Below are 15407 nucleotides of genomic sequence, written 5' to 3'. Positions count from 1 at the left end.
CAAATCTGTATCCCAAGTAAATTATATTTATTCTTGTGTAATAGTAAGAAAGCGATTAAGTCCAGTTTAGCAATGTAAAAAGATATTTTTTCAAGAAAGAAAATATTTTCTAGACACAGTTGACATTGTGGTCTTTACATTTTACTTGAGAGTTAAGCCATTGAAGAAAAAATTTGGCTAGGAGACTGTGACAGGGAAAGTTAATGTGTAGGAGATTTACCACAGATAATGGCAGTTTGAAATTGAGGACAATGATATTTGATAACCTACTTAGGACAAGATGTAGGTTGGGTAATGGCAGAGCTCTAAAATTGAATTCCAATAGAGTATTGACATTTTCTGAATTAATTGCCATGGTTCGTTAGTTAAGGAATGGTTTGTTTATAATTCTTTGGCCTTAGAAGTTTTTTCCCCACCCTGGAGACATGATCTGAATGAAGAGGTATCAGGTATTTTGTAGGGCCTAGCTTTCTCAGTTTGAAAACAAAACAGTGTTTGTTTGTTTAAAAAAAAAAAAACTTTGCTTTTTAGTAATTTATTATTATTTTTTTAAAGGAGCATATACTATCTATAATCATTTAAAATATTCTTAAGAACTTTCAAATGGAGGACTCTGTTTTCAGACTCCCTGCCCTGTGAGTGAAGCAGGTCCATATAGAGAGATTACTGCACTCATTTTAGGACAGTAACTCTCAACAGGGACTGTTTTGCTCCTCTGAGGACAATGAGAATGTCTGGAGACACTATTGATTGTCACAACTATGGAGAGGTGCTTCTGGCATCTAGTGGGTAGCAGGTCAGCTGAACATCTTGAAATGCTCAGGATAATCCCTCACAACAGTATTCTAGCTCCAAATGGCAAGAGTGCTGAAGTAAACCTTGTCAAATGTAGAACAAAAAACATGGACCTCTAAGTACTATACTTGGTTCTAACAGTTAATTGAATTAAATATTCTGTATTTCTGAGTGGTCACTGTGACTTTGAAATATAATTAGTATAATTCCTAGGCAAATGAGTAGGGGAGGGTAGAACTGCAAAGACTGAAAGATGTCTTAAGGGTCTCCCGTTTTGCAGATGGGAGAGCCACTTCCAATCCTTTTTGCAAGTTAAGTGCAGGTTTTATTAATACATAACCACTATAAGGAAACTAGTTTGCAGAATAGGGTATTCCCAGTTACACAGGATTTTGATTTTTTTTTGGTTCCATCTAAACTGTATTTTTAACCTTTAAATTAAACTGCCATTCACTAAGGGTATTTTTAGAATTCAGTGCTTACCAGTATGCTGCTGCTGCCGCTGCTAAGTCGCTTCAGTCGTGTCCAACTCTGCAACCCCATAGAAGGCAGCCCACCAGGCTCCCCTGTCCCTGGGACTCTCCAGGCAAGAACACTGGAGTGGGTTGCCATTTCCTTCTCCAATGCATGAAAGTGAAAAGTGAAAGTGAAATCACTCAGTCGTGTCAGACTCTTCGAGACCCCATGGACTGCAGCCCACCAGGCTCCTCCATCCATGGGATTTTCCAGGCAGGAGTACTAGAGTGGGGTGCCATTGCCTTCTCAGGCGTACCAGTATATGAGAACATAATTTAAGCATCTTATGTAAACCTTTGTCCTGGCATGTGTTCCCACTGAAGGACAATTCCAGCTGAATTTATAGAACTTGGAGGATTTAGATTTAAATCTACTGTGTTTATTGATAATGTTGTATATTTGATTTTTAGGAACTGGAAGTTAGAATTATTACAGACTAGAAATAAAACCTTGTCTAGTTGCTAAAGTTTCATATTATCATCTTGCTCTGCCCCATCCCCCCGCCTTTCCCCCCCCCAAGGAATGGCCTTAAGATGACGCTAAGCACATAATTTAGTATCTAACAAGTGGCTAGCATAATGCTTAGCATATAATGGATATTGACTAAATGTTAATTTTCTTGTATGTCGTGGTAACAGTTCAGTCGTCTTGGCTTAAAAAAAGGTAAGTGCTTACCTAGCTAATATATTATTTTGGCTCATTCTTTCTAGTAACTTTATTGAGGTGTAATTGATAACTGATATGTCACACAAATTAAAAGCATATAATTGAATGCTTTTTAAAAAGTTGAAGTATGGCGATACACAATATTGTATAAGTTACAGGTGTACAATATAGTGATTCACAGTTTTTAAAGGTTATACTCCATTTATAGTTATAAAATTGGCCATATTCCCCATGTTACGCAGTGTGTCCTTTTAGCTTATTTTATGCATAGTAGTTTGTACCTAATCTTCTACCCCTATCTTGCCCCTCTCCCCTTCCCTCTGCCCACTGGTAACTACTACAATGTTCTCTGTGAGTCTGCTTCTTTTTTTGTTACATTTGCTGGTTTGTTTTATTTTTTCGATTCCACATACAAATAATATCTCATATTTGTCCTTCTCTGACTTATTTCACTTAGTGTAATACCCTCCAAGTGCATCCATGTTGCTCCAAATGGCAAAATTTCATTCTTTTTTATGGCTAAGTAGTATTCTGTTGTGGGAGAAGGCAATGGCAACCCACTCCAGTTTTCAGAAAATCCCATGGGAGGAGCATCGTAGGCTGCAGTCCATGGGGTCGCTAAGAGTCGGACATGACTGAGTGGCTTCACTTTCACTTTTCACTTTCATGCATTGGAGAAGGAAATGGCAACCTACTCCAGTGTTCCTGCCTGGAGAATCCCAGAGATGGGGGAGCCTGGTGGGCTGCCATCTGTGGGGTCGCACAGAGTCGGACACGACTGAAGCGACTTAGCAGCAGTAGCAGCAGCAGTATTCTGTTGTATATATACACCACATCTTCTTTATTCCTTCATCCATTGATGGACACTTAGATTGCTTCCATATCTTGGCAATTGTAAATAATGCTGCTGTGAACACTGGGCATAATTGAATACTTCTTGACATACATACACTTTGTGAAGCCATCATGACATCATGATTAGGAATATAGTCAGATAATCAAGAAACAAATGACATCTGTAATCTCCCAGTTTCCTTTTACCCCTTTGTAATCCCTTCCTCTAACCCTTACTTCCCTGCTATCCTACCCCAGGGCAACCATTGATCTGTTCTCCTCTACATTAGTTTGTGTCTTTTATATACATACGTGTGTATGTATGTGTGTGCATGCCTGCACGCACACACTCAGTTCTGTCTGACTCGTTGTGACCCCTTGGACTGTAGCCCGCCAGGCTTCTGTGTCCATGGGACTTCCCAGGCAAGAACACGGAATGGGTTGCCATTTCCTACTCCAGGGGATCGTCCCAACCCAGGGATCAAATCCAGGTCTCTGACATGTCCTGCGTTGGCACTGTGCCACCTGGGAGGCCCATGCATAACATATACATGGAATTAACAGTGCTTACTCTTATGGATTGGTTTCTTTTACTCAGCACACTTTGAAATTCCTCTATATTTGTTGTGTGATGATGTGTCTGTAATACATTGCTCTTACTGCTTTTATTGTATGGATATGCTGTAATTTGATTGTCCCAGTCACATGTTGATGAACATGTGGGTTTTCAGTTTTCAACTATTACATGTAAAATTGCTGTGAGGTACACCTATTGTGTAGACATATGCTTTCTTTTCTCTTGGAGTCAATACTTAGGAATGGAATGGATGAATCCTATGGCAGTTGTATTTTTTTAAAACAAATGTATTGTTTCTTGGTTTTTTGTTTTTTTTTTTTAACCAGTTTACAGTCTCACAAATAGTATATGAGAGTTATAGTTCCTGTAGAAATGCACCAATACCACCAGATATGGTATTTCTTTTTCTTGTCAGTTCAGTCGCTCAGTTGTGTCCGACTCTGCGACCCCATGAACTGCAGCATGCCAGGCCTCCTTGTCCATCACCAACTCCCTGAGTTTACCCAAAGCCATGTCCATTGTGTCGGTGATTCCATCCAACCATCTCATCCTCTGTCATCCCCTTCTTCTGCCCTCGATCTTTCCCAGCATCAGGGTCTTTTCCAGTGAGTCAGCTCTTCCCATCAAGTGGCCAAAGTATTGGAGTTTTGGCTTCAACATCAGTCCTTCCAAAGAACACCCAGGACTGATCTCCTTTAGAATGGACTGGTTGGATTCCTTGCAGTCCAAGGGACTCTCAAGAGTCTTCTCCAAAACACAGTTCAAAAGCATCAATTCTTTGGCATTCAGCTTTCTTTATAGTCCAACTCTCACATCCGTACATGACTATTGGAAAAACCATAACCTTGACTAGATGAACCTTTGTTGGCAAAGTAATGTCTCTGTTTTTGAATATGCTATCTAGGTTGGTCATAACTTTCCTTCCAAGGAGTAAGCGTCTTTTGATTTCATGGCTGCAGTCACCATCTGCAGTGATTTTGGAGCCCCCAAAAATAAAGTCAGCCACTGTTTCCACTATTTCCCCATCTATTTGCCATGAAGTGATGGGACCAGATGCCATGATCTTAGTTTTCTGAATTGTTGAGCTTGAAACCAACTTTTTCACTCTCCACTTTCACTTTCATCAAGAGGCTCTTTATAGTTCTTCACTTTCTGCCATAAGGGTGGTGTCATCTGCATATCTGAGGTTATTGATATTTCTCCTGGCAATCTTGATTCCAGCTTGTGCTTCCTCCAGCCCCGCGTTTCTCATGATGTACTCTGCATATAAGTTAAATAAGCAGGGTGATAATATACAGCCTTGACGTACTCCTTTTGCTATTTGGAACCAGTCTGTTGTTCCATGTCCAGTTCTAACTGTTGCTTCCTGACCTGCATACAGGTTTCTCGAGGCAGGTCAGGTGGTCTGGTATTCCCATCTCTTTCAGAATTTTCCACAGTTTATTGTGATCCACACAGTCAAAGGCTTTGGCAAATTACTGTTTCCCTGATATCTGATAACATTGAACTTCTTTTCACATGCTTATTTGCCATTGTATATGACTTCTTTGATGAAATCAAGTTCAAATCTTTCACCTATTTTTAAATTGAACTGTTTGCTTTCTTACCCAGTTTTGAAGATTCTGAATATATTCTGTATGTGTGCTGAGTCACTTCAGTCACATCTGACTCTTTGCAATCATATGGACTGTAGCCCTCCAGGCTCCTTTGTCCATGGGATTCTCCAGGCAAGAATACTGGAATGGGTTCCTGTGCCCTCCTCCAGGGGATCTTCCCCACCCAGGAGTCGAACCTGCGTTTCTTATGTCTCCTGAATTGGCAGGCAGGTTCTTTACCAGCCCTAACGCCACCTGGGAAACCCTGTATTCTGTATATAAGTACTTTATCAAATACATGATTTGCAGAGTCGTTTTTTTTAAATATTATCTTTTAATTCGCTTAACATTTTATTTGAATGAATAGGAATTCTTAATTTTGATTAAGTTCATATATCAACTTTTTCTTATATGGTTTGTATCTGAAACCTTTGCCTAAGTCCAAGATCATAAAAATTTTCTCCTATGCTTTCTTCTAGAGCTTTATCATTTTAGGATCTATGTCTGCGATCCATCTTGAGTTAGCTGTGAATATAGTTTGAGATATGGAAGGATTTTTTTTTTTTGCACATGGATCTCCAAGTGTTCTAGCACCATTTGTTGAAAAAGACTTCCCTTTCTCTGCTGAATTGCCTTTGTACTTTTTCCAAAATTCAGTTGTCTCTATATGTATAGAATTATTTTGGGACTGTTTTGTTCTGGTGATCTGTTTGTCTGTGTTGCTGCCTATACCACAGTGCTTTTTATTGTTGTTGTTGTTATTATAACTTGATAGTAAATCTTGAAATTAGATGGTATAGACACTCCAACTTTTTTCTTCCTTACCAAAGGTTTTTTTTTTTTTGCTGTGGGAGAAGGGAGCTATGCCTTGTCTTTTAACTTTCCATAAGATTAGCTTGTCAATTTCTAAAATAAATAAATGAATAAATAAAAAATTTTGCTGGGAATGAGATTGTTATGAATCTGTAGATGAAGAAGGTATGTTTCTTTGTTTTATATGCTGCTGCTGCTGCTAAGTCGCTTCAGTTGTGTCCGACTCTGTGCAACCCCATAGATGGCAGCCCACCAAGGCTCCCCCGTCCCTGGGATTCTCCAGGCAAGAACACTGGAGTGGGTTGCCATTTCCTTCTCCAATGCAGGAAGGTGAAAAGTGAAAGTGAAGTCGCTCAGTCGTGTCCGACTCCGAGCAAACCCATGGACTGCAGCCTACCAGGCTCCTCTGTCCATTTGGTTTTCCAGGCGAGAGTCCTGGAGTGGGGTGCCAGGGCCTTTTCTGTTGTTTTATATAGACCTCCTTTAATTTCTCTAGCAGTGTTTTGTATTTTTTAATATACAGGTCTTAAATGCATCTTTTGTCAGTTATCCCTAAATATTTTGTACTTTTTATATCCTTGTAAATTGTATCTTCATGACTATTTCTGATAGTAAAATACAGTTGATTTTTATATATTGAGCTTATATCCTGAAACTGTGCTAAATTCACTTGTTCTATTAGTATTATATAGATTTCATTGAATCTTTTACATACATGAACTCATTAATAGAGCCTTTAAGTCTTCTTTTTAATCTGGATGCCTTTGTATCTTTTTCTTGTTTTATTGCACTTACTGGAATTTCTAGTACAGTGTAGAATAGAAGTGGTGAGAGTGGATATCCTTGTCTTTTTATTGATCTTAAGGGTAAGGTGATCTATTTTTAAACTAACCATGTAATATCATGTTCATTGTAGGCTTTTGAATAAATGTTCTTTGTCATGTTGAGAAAGTCTTACTCTCTTAGTTTGCTGAGAGTTTTCATCAAGAATGGATACTAGGTATGTCAAATGCTGTTTTCTGTTTCTGTTGAGGTTAACAGGTTTTTTAATTTTTTTTCATTTTGTTTTTTAAAGATTTTGTTGTTGTTAACTTTTTTTAAAGTCTCTATTGAATTTGTTACAGTATTGCTTCTGTTGTTTATGGGTTTTTTTTCTGGCCTTGAGGCATGTGGGGTCTTAACTCAAGACTAGGGATTGAGCCCACACCCCCTGCACTGGGACGCAAAGTCTGAACTAACCCATGGACCACCAAGGAAGCCCCTCATTCTGTCAATATGATAAATCCCAGTCTGGATTTTCAAATGTTGGATCAACTCTGCAGTCCTCTGTAAGCCTAAGTTAATTGTGACATCATGTCATTTTCATATAATGTTGGATTTTATATGCTAGAATGTTTGTAATTTTGTAGTTATGTTTATGGGGGATATTACTTTTCTTGTATTTTGCTTTTTTTTTAACATAATGTTAGCCTTATAGTATTAATTGAGAAACATTCCTTTCTTTTTCGTTTTCTGGAAATTGTTCATAGAAAATTTGTATCTTTTTTTTTTTCTCGTGAACATTTGGTAGACTTCACCAATGAAGCCATCTAGATACGGAGTTTTCTTGGAAGGAAGGTTTTTAACTACTTTAATAGGTAGAGGGCTGTTTGGGTTATGTGTTTCTTCTTGAAACAGAAGTTTGTGTCTTTTCAAGAAATTTTCTTATTTCATATTAAGTTGTCAGATTTATAGGTATAAAGTTGTTCATAATGCTTCCTGTTGTTCTTTGATACCTATACAATCTGTGATGATGTCATCCCTCATTCCTGATATTGATAATTTATCTTTTTTTCCTAATCAGTCTGGCTGGATGCTTATCACTTTTACTGATCTTCTAAAAGAACCAGCTTGTGACTTCATTGATTTTTCTCTATTTAATAGATTTCTGCTTTGGTCTTTATTATTTCTTTTTCCTGCTTAGTTTTAGTTTAATTTGCTCTTTTCCTAGTTTCTTTAAGTGTAAACAGGTTATTAATTTGAGACCTTTTTTCTTTATAATGTATGTATATGTTGATAGAAATTTTCTCTAAACAGTGTCCTACAAATTATGGTATTTTGTATTTTCATTTTCATCTAGGTCCAAAATGCATTCTAATTTCTGTTTTGATTTCTTTTTTGATCTATGGGTTATTAACCTGTGTGTTCTTTAGCTTCAAATATTGGTGGAATATCCTGATATCTTTCTGTTATTGATTTCTGTGATAATTTCATTATTTTCAGAAAACATATGTTTTGTGACTTGAATTCCTCAAAATTTATTGAAATATGATAGCCCAGAATATGTTTTAACTTGATGGATGTTTCATATTTACTTGAAAACAGTATATATTCTGCTGTTGTTGGGTTGAGTGTTTGAAAAGTGTCAGGACAAGTTGTTTGATAGTATTGTTCAAGTCTCCTATATCCTTGCTGAATTTCTTTCTCCTTGTTTTATGAATTATTAAACATGGGGATGTGAAATTTCTGACTGTAATTGGAGTTTGTCTCTTTCAAGTTCTATCAGATTTTGCTTAATGTATTTTGAAGCTCTGTTACTAGGTTTCTAAACATTTGGGATTATTATCTCATCTTTATAAATTGACTTCTTTTGCCTTATGAAATGATCTTTATCTGTGGTAATAACCATTGCTCTGGAATCTACTTTAATAGTGATATAGACTTTTGCTTTCATTGACTAGCATTACTAGGATATGTATTTTTCTGGTTTTAATCTGTTTTGTTGCATTTATATAAAGAAGATTTTTTTTGGAGCCAGCATATATGTTTAAATCTTAATTTTTAATATAATGTAATCTTGGCCTTTTAATTAAGATACTTGGATGACTTTTGTTTTCTTTGTCACTGTGCTGTACCTTACATTCCCAGAACTTATTTATAACTAAAAATTTATACCTTTTCACCCTCTTCACCCATTTTCCCCTCATATTCACTGCCTCAACCACCATTCTGATCTGTTTGTTTGAGTTTGGTTTTTTAGATGTCACGTGTAAATGAGATCATACAGGATTTCTTTCTCTGTCATCTCACTTAGCGTAATGCCCTCAAAGTCTGCCTATGCTGTAGCAAACGACAGGATTCGGTAGAATTCACCATTGAAGCCAGCTGGTTCTGGATGTTTCTTTGTTGGGATACTTTTGATTAGTGATTTAGTCTTCTTACTCTTAATTGTTCTGTTCAGATTCAGACCGGTAACTTATCATTTAGAACTGGATGATGTATAATTAAAGTCATTATTGATTTGTTTGAGTTGATTTAAATTTGTTGTCTTTGTTATATTTGTCTGTTATCTTGCTTTTTTCTATTTGGCTTATCTTTTCATGAAAAGTGAAAGTGAAGTCGCTATGTTGTGCCCAACTCTTTGTGAACCCATGGACAGTAGCCTGCACCAAGCTCCTCTGTCCATAGGATTTTCTAGGCAAGAGTATTGGAGTGGGTTGCCGTTTCCTTCTCCAGGGAATCTTCCCAACCCAGGGATCAAACCCAGGTCTCCCACATTGTAGACAGATGCTTTACCCTCTGAGCCACCAGAAAGCCACCATCTATCTTTTCATAGTTCTCTTTTTTTGCCCTTTTTTTGTATTAGTTGAATAAATGTATGATTTTTTTACATTTTTCTTTTATTGTCTTAATTAGCTATAATCTTTTAATATTTTACTGGTTGATTTAAGATTTATAATTAATATTTTCAACTTACCAGAGTCTATTTACTATTTAAGTAATACACTGTACCACTTCTTTTTTTTTTTTTTTAAATATGGAACGCTTCACGAATTTGCGTGTCATCCTTGTGCCGGGGCCATGCTAATCTTCTCTGTATCGTTCCAATTTTAGTATATGTGCTGCCGAAGCGAGCACTGTACCACTTCTTGTATAAGAACTTTACAAGAGTTTACTTTCATTTGTCTTCCCAGACTTTATACTTTTTTGATCATACATTTACTTACACATTTTGTCTAAACAAGCAGTTATCTTTTAAGGACTTCTAAATAATGAAGAGAAAGATATGTATTTACCCATTTAGTGCCATTTTCAGTACTCTTCATTCCTTTGCAGAGAGATTTCTATCCATCCAGCATCATTTTGTTTTTGTTGGATTTCCTTTAACATTTCTTGTGTAATGATGCTCTTCGGGTGATGGATTCTTTACTTTTTTAATGTCAAAATCTATATTTTGCTTTCTTATTTGAAAGATGTTTTGCTGCAATTGGAATTCTAGGTTGATGGCTTTTCTCCTTAGTCTTTTAAATAAAGATTTTGCTCCACTGTCTTTTTGCTTGCATTGTTTCTGATAAGAAGTCTGCTTTCCCCTTATCTTGTATATCTTCTTTCTTCTCTTTTTTTCTGGCTACTTTTAACACATTATTGAGCATGGAATTTTTGCTGAAACTAATGCCTGTGGCATTAATACATCTCTGACCAATGCTCAATACTGTGTTAAGATTTTCTCTTCATCACTTGTTTTGAACAATTTAATTATGATGTGCAGTGGTGTAGTTTTCTCAATATTTCTTGCCATAGAATCATCGAGATGCTTAGATTTGTAGGTTTAGCATTTTCATAAAGTTGGTAAACTTTTGGGCCATTTTTTTCCCAGTTATTTCTCCCCTCCCTTCTTTTATTTTTTTGTTTGACTTATTGGCATATAAAAAGGTATTAATATCAGGCTCATCTATTAGGAAGTATTATATTGGAAGATCTTATAGCGTTTGAAAAAGAACTGATATTCTTTCCATTTTTTTTAGATTCTTTTTTCTGTGTTTTATCTTGGGTAGTTCCTATAGCTACTCCTCAAATTCACGAGTCTTTTCTTTTGCTATATTAGTCTGCCATCCCACTGGTTTATTTTTCATCTCAGATATTGTAGTTTTTATCTACTTCTTTGTGTATGTGTTGTCTGTCTGTGCATATAAAATTATATCATCTGTATATTTTCTTAGCTTCTTGAATATAGAATACAAGTAAAATACCCTCTGTAATATTCTCTGCTCATCCTAACATCTCTATCTATTCTGGGTCAGTTTCTATCAGTTGGTTATTCTTCTCATCCTGGGTTATTTTTCCTGCTTCTTTTAATGCTGAGTTATCTTTGGATGTCTCATTGTGAATTTTGCCTTCTTAGCCTCAAAGTATTTTTATATTTCTGTAAATTCTTGAGCTTTTTACTGAGATGCTGTTAAATTACTTGAAAACACTTTGATTATTTCAAGTCTTGCCTTTAGAGTTTGTTGAGTGGATCCATCTAAGGGTAATTATGTATTATGAGGCAATACCTTCATGAATATTCCATTCAGTGCCCCACAGGTATGAGGGATTTTTTCGTAGCCCAGCTCTTGGGAGCAGGCACTGTTCGCCAGCTTATGGGAGCCTCTGGCACTGTTCTCTCATATTCCCTCACATAGTTCTTTTTCCTGTCTTGGCACGTTTCCTTGCACGTATTTATGCTCAGACTGAAAGGAAACCTCCTCCAGTCTTCTAGGATCTTACTGGGTATGGCTCTTTCATCTTTGGTACTTTTGTCATGTGGACTCGAGTTACCTTGGTTTCCTTGGACTGTCAGCTCATTTTCTTAGCTTGGTTTCCACTGGTTCTGCCTAGATTCCCTTTTCCCTCAGCGTGGCCTGTAAACTCTTAAGTCAGTAAACTGGAGCTGTCAAAGGTATACTTCATTTGTTTGCCATCTGTCAGGAATGACTTTCCCTATCTGATGTCTGTACCTGCTTGAAACATACAAACCAAAGAACAGAAAAACCCCTGAAACATAAACAGTTTTCAGAACATTGGACATCAGGTGCTGATAATAAGTTCTCCTAAATGAATGAGACTGAAAATTGGATTCATAGTCATTCAACTTGGCCCCTACTTTTTAACACTTTTATATTTAGAGAAGAAATTTATGGTCAGTTGACTATTGATTATATCTGTGAAAAATATTTAATTGTTCTCTAATCTGAATATATCAATGTTTTCAAAAAGAAAGTTGGATTAAAATATCTTCAATCAGGAAAATGAGAAACTAGTGTTCATTAGATATAAAAAGTAATGTATAAAGACAGAAACAAGTATTGTTTATGTTCATTAAGTAAATAACTTGAAAGCAGTTTAGATTAACATGGAACAGCTATGCCTGGAAATCTGAAAATGTATGGGAATCACTGTGAACTGTGAACTGTAAACTGCATATAAAAATAAACTAAGTTGATATTTGAATATGTTTTTAGGATTCGATATGCAAAGTTAGTAAGTAATCCTATATACATGTCATTAGACTTTTTATTGTTCTTTTTTTTTAATTTTATTTTATTTTTAAACTTTACAATATTGTATTAGTTTTGCCAAATATCGAAATGAATCCGCCACAGGTATACCTGTGTTCCCCATCCTGCACCCTCTTCCCTCTTCCCTCCCCATACCAAACTCTTTATATTCTTTAGTTTGACTCTTGAACTATTTTATCTTTGTATATTTACAAAGAAGTGATATACTGAGTAGATTATTTACATAAACAATGTTACTGATTAATTTGCTTAGTAAACCAAACTGTTGCATAATATACCAATTTTTTTTTGTATTTTTGCATTAACACTTCTTTTATTAAGGATTTTATTCCATCCAAAGAATTTTGCATGGCTTATAGGACTGAATAAAATGTAGACTAGAACAATTAGTGATAAACAGCTGAATAGCCATTACTTAAAGGTAACATCATCAGGTTCCAGAGATGAGCTGGTTATAGCTATAAGGCATTGAACTTGATTCTTAGATTTCCTGGCAGCCAAAGTAAAAAGAGAAGCATGTTGAGTTACAAGTTTACAGTGTCTTAGAAAAGAAAGCATACTTTTTTTTTTAGTTAAAACTTTTTATTCTGAGTTCAATCACAATTTGTGTATATACGTACGTTCATATATTATCTAATGTCTCTTTTAGAAAGGTCATGTAGTAGAAATAGATTTTGGAGAAAATAGAAAAATAGTCAATTAGTATGTTTGTTAGATCTGTTCTAACAGACAAAATCAAATGTCTACAAACAAATGTCTATAATTTTTTTTTCTATTCGTATAAGTGACATCACCATCTTTCACTAAGACATAAAACTTTGACAATGTGGTAGAAAAAGAAAATTTTATCTTAGTTTCTTCTTCAACTTCTTGTTACCCCCTCTGGTATTTTACATTTCATTAATATTGAATGAGAAATCACTTTCTGCGATGCCTATGCTTTTGCTAATGATATTTACTGTACCATAATCAATGAGCCATTTCTTTTAACCTTCTTACTAAGAAAGAATAAGAGGGAGGAGGGAAGGAGAAAGGAAGAAAGAAAGAAGCATCAGCAACAAAATGATAATCCCACCTATTGGATTTCAAAACTACAGTCTGGAGGGACAGTTACTATAGAAAGGAAGTAGACTTTGTGTGAACTCTTAAGTTGAAAACCTAATATGGTTTGGATGGGTGCATTAATCCATTTTTAGAAAATATCACTATTACTTACAAACTAATTTTGAATTACGTATGCTGTATGTGAAAGTAGTACTCCGTGAATATGAGTGGTAATAAGACTTCTGGATGCCCACTGGTGCAATGAAAAAGTAGACTAGATGCTATCAAGAAGGCACCTACACAGTGTAAGATGGCAACTGTATTCAAAGGAAAGCAGGGGATAAAAATTATGCTTACACCTGAAAGCCTTAAGCCTTAAAACCTCTTCCTTAAGAATAGCAGGAAACCTGTAGAGCTTTGCTGAAGCCTTCTCTGTCATCTGGTAGGTATAGGAACTTTTCCGATTTACTTCTAGCAATTTGGTTATTTTACTACCATGTAATTACTTATTTGCATGCCTATATCTTACAACCTTCCTGAGAGTAGAAGTGTGTCTCTTAAGCTTTGTATCCCTAACCTCAGCATAGTGCCCAGCATGAATTAGGTGCTCAGTAAATATTACGTAATTCATGAAGGAATATAGTAGGTATGAGGAGAGCAAAGCTGCTCTTCTTTGAACAACTTCCTTTCAATAAAGAATGATAGAAAAAACTGTTAAAGTCAGTATCAGAAAGAACCCCCCTTGGGTTATCCTAATTTCCTGTGCAAAAAATTGGCTCAAAATCTAAAATTTGTCCCGTGTGAAACAGAAAAATAAAGGCAAAAAAATAGGATGTTAAATGAAGAATTCTTATGGCATTATGGCAGAGGTTATTGTATAATCTTCACCATTATTGAAAGAACTCGTGACTCTTATATAACATCTGATTTTCAAAAAACTTATGAATCAGTGAGCACAACAACATGTCATGTTTGAAGTATATACCACCACCCCCCAACATATCTAACAGAATAAACTGACTTGTAGATAGACATGGAGGAGAGGATGAAACAGAATACTGAGTTTGTGGCTCTTAATTTGTCACAGCAGCCACAGTATACTGATATAAATCTTTTAGTGTTTTGTTGTTTTGCTTCTCCATATGAATTTGAAAATCAATTATATTTTGTAAATATTGTTAGGATTTTAAAAATTGGATGGCCTTGAATCCATACATTTAATTTAAAGGAGATTGACATCTGTGGTATATCTACAGTTGAACCTAAGACAGCATAGAGGTTTAGGGCACCAACCCTCTGCACAGTTGATGATCAACATGTGACTTATAGTTGGTCTTCCACATTGCTGGTTCTACGTCTGCAGATTCAACTGTGGATTGTGTAGTGCTGTAGTATTTACTTTTGAAAAAAATTCATGTGTAAATGGACTTGCACTGTTCAAACCTGTCTTTTTCAAGGGTCAGCTATATTTTTCCTATCTCAAGGAGTCTCCATTTATTTAATTAGGCTTTGCTTAAAGTTAATAAAAGGAAATTTTATATTTTTCTCTGAGAAAGATTGGCACATCTTTTATGGTCAGGAATAGGTGCATTTAAAAAGAATGTTAAAAGGGATGGCTTCTTTGCTGCAGAAGGAACTCAGGTGACCACTTCATTAAAGGGTGGTTTAGATAAAGATTAGGAAGAAAGGATGTTCATTTGGATAAAAAGCATATATAGATCACTACTTTATATCTTTTAGCAGAGTATGTTCTACATTACTTAGATTCTTCAGTATAAAAAGGAAGGCAAATACATACATTTGCAATATTGGGATAGAGAAGACAGCTTTTAAAACTTAAAGTTAGAAATTGCCATAGAAATGTTGGATAAATTTGCCTTTATAAAACACTTAAAATTTTTAATGGTAAAATCTGTCATTAACAGAATTAAAAGATAAACAGCTAAGAAACATTTGCAACATGTTTAAAGGAGTTAATTTCCTTAATTTATGAACTGTTAAAAATGTATGAAATTGGGAGAAAATTGTAAAGGGCATTGTCAAGACATAATGGAAAGAGATTTTCTCATACATTGCTGGCCAAGTGTAAATTAGAGGGCTTCATTAAGTGTGAGAATTTTAAATGTATACATGTATATGCTTTGAAACCAATACTTCCGTTTCTTAGTATTTTTTCGCCTGAGGAACTAAGTGGATGAGTGTGTCTAAACACCGCAGTGTTGTTTAGAATAATGAAAAAATTGAACTAGT

General features: G+C 35.5%; 1 protein-coding gene and 1 non-coding gene across 9 annotated transcripts in view; one reads left to right on the top strand and one right to left on the bottom strand.

Annotated features, from left to right (window-relative positions):
* Window positions 1–15407, top strand: part of RALGAPA1 (Ral GTPase activating protein catalytic alpha subunit 1) — a 211631-nt gene that overhangs the window by 2323 nt on the left and 193901 nt on the right. The window lies entirely within an intron of this gene.
* On the bottom strand, window positions 9587–9693 carry LOC113880230. The gene has a single exon (XR_003507688.1). It is a non-coding gene; the product is annotated as a U6 spliceosomal RNA (small nuclear RNA).

This window comes from Bos indicus x Bos taurus, chromosome 21, assembly GCF_003369695.1.
Source record: "Bos indicus x Bos taurus breed Angus x Brahman F1 hybrid chromosome 21, Bos_hybrid_MaternalHap_v2.0, whole genome shotgun sequence".
Classification (NCBI taxonomy): domain Eukaryota; kingdom Metazoa; phylum Chordata; class Mammalia; order Artiodactyla; family Bovidae; genus Bos; species Bos indicus x Bos taurus.
The sequence above is the reverse complement of the archived record's forward strand: the minus strand, read 5'-3'. Positions and strand labels throughout refer to the sequence as shown.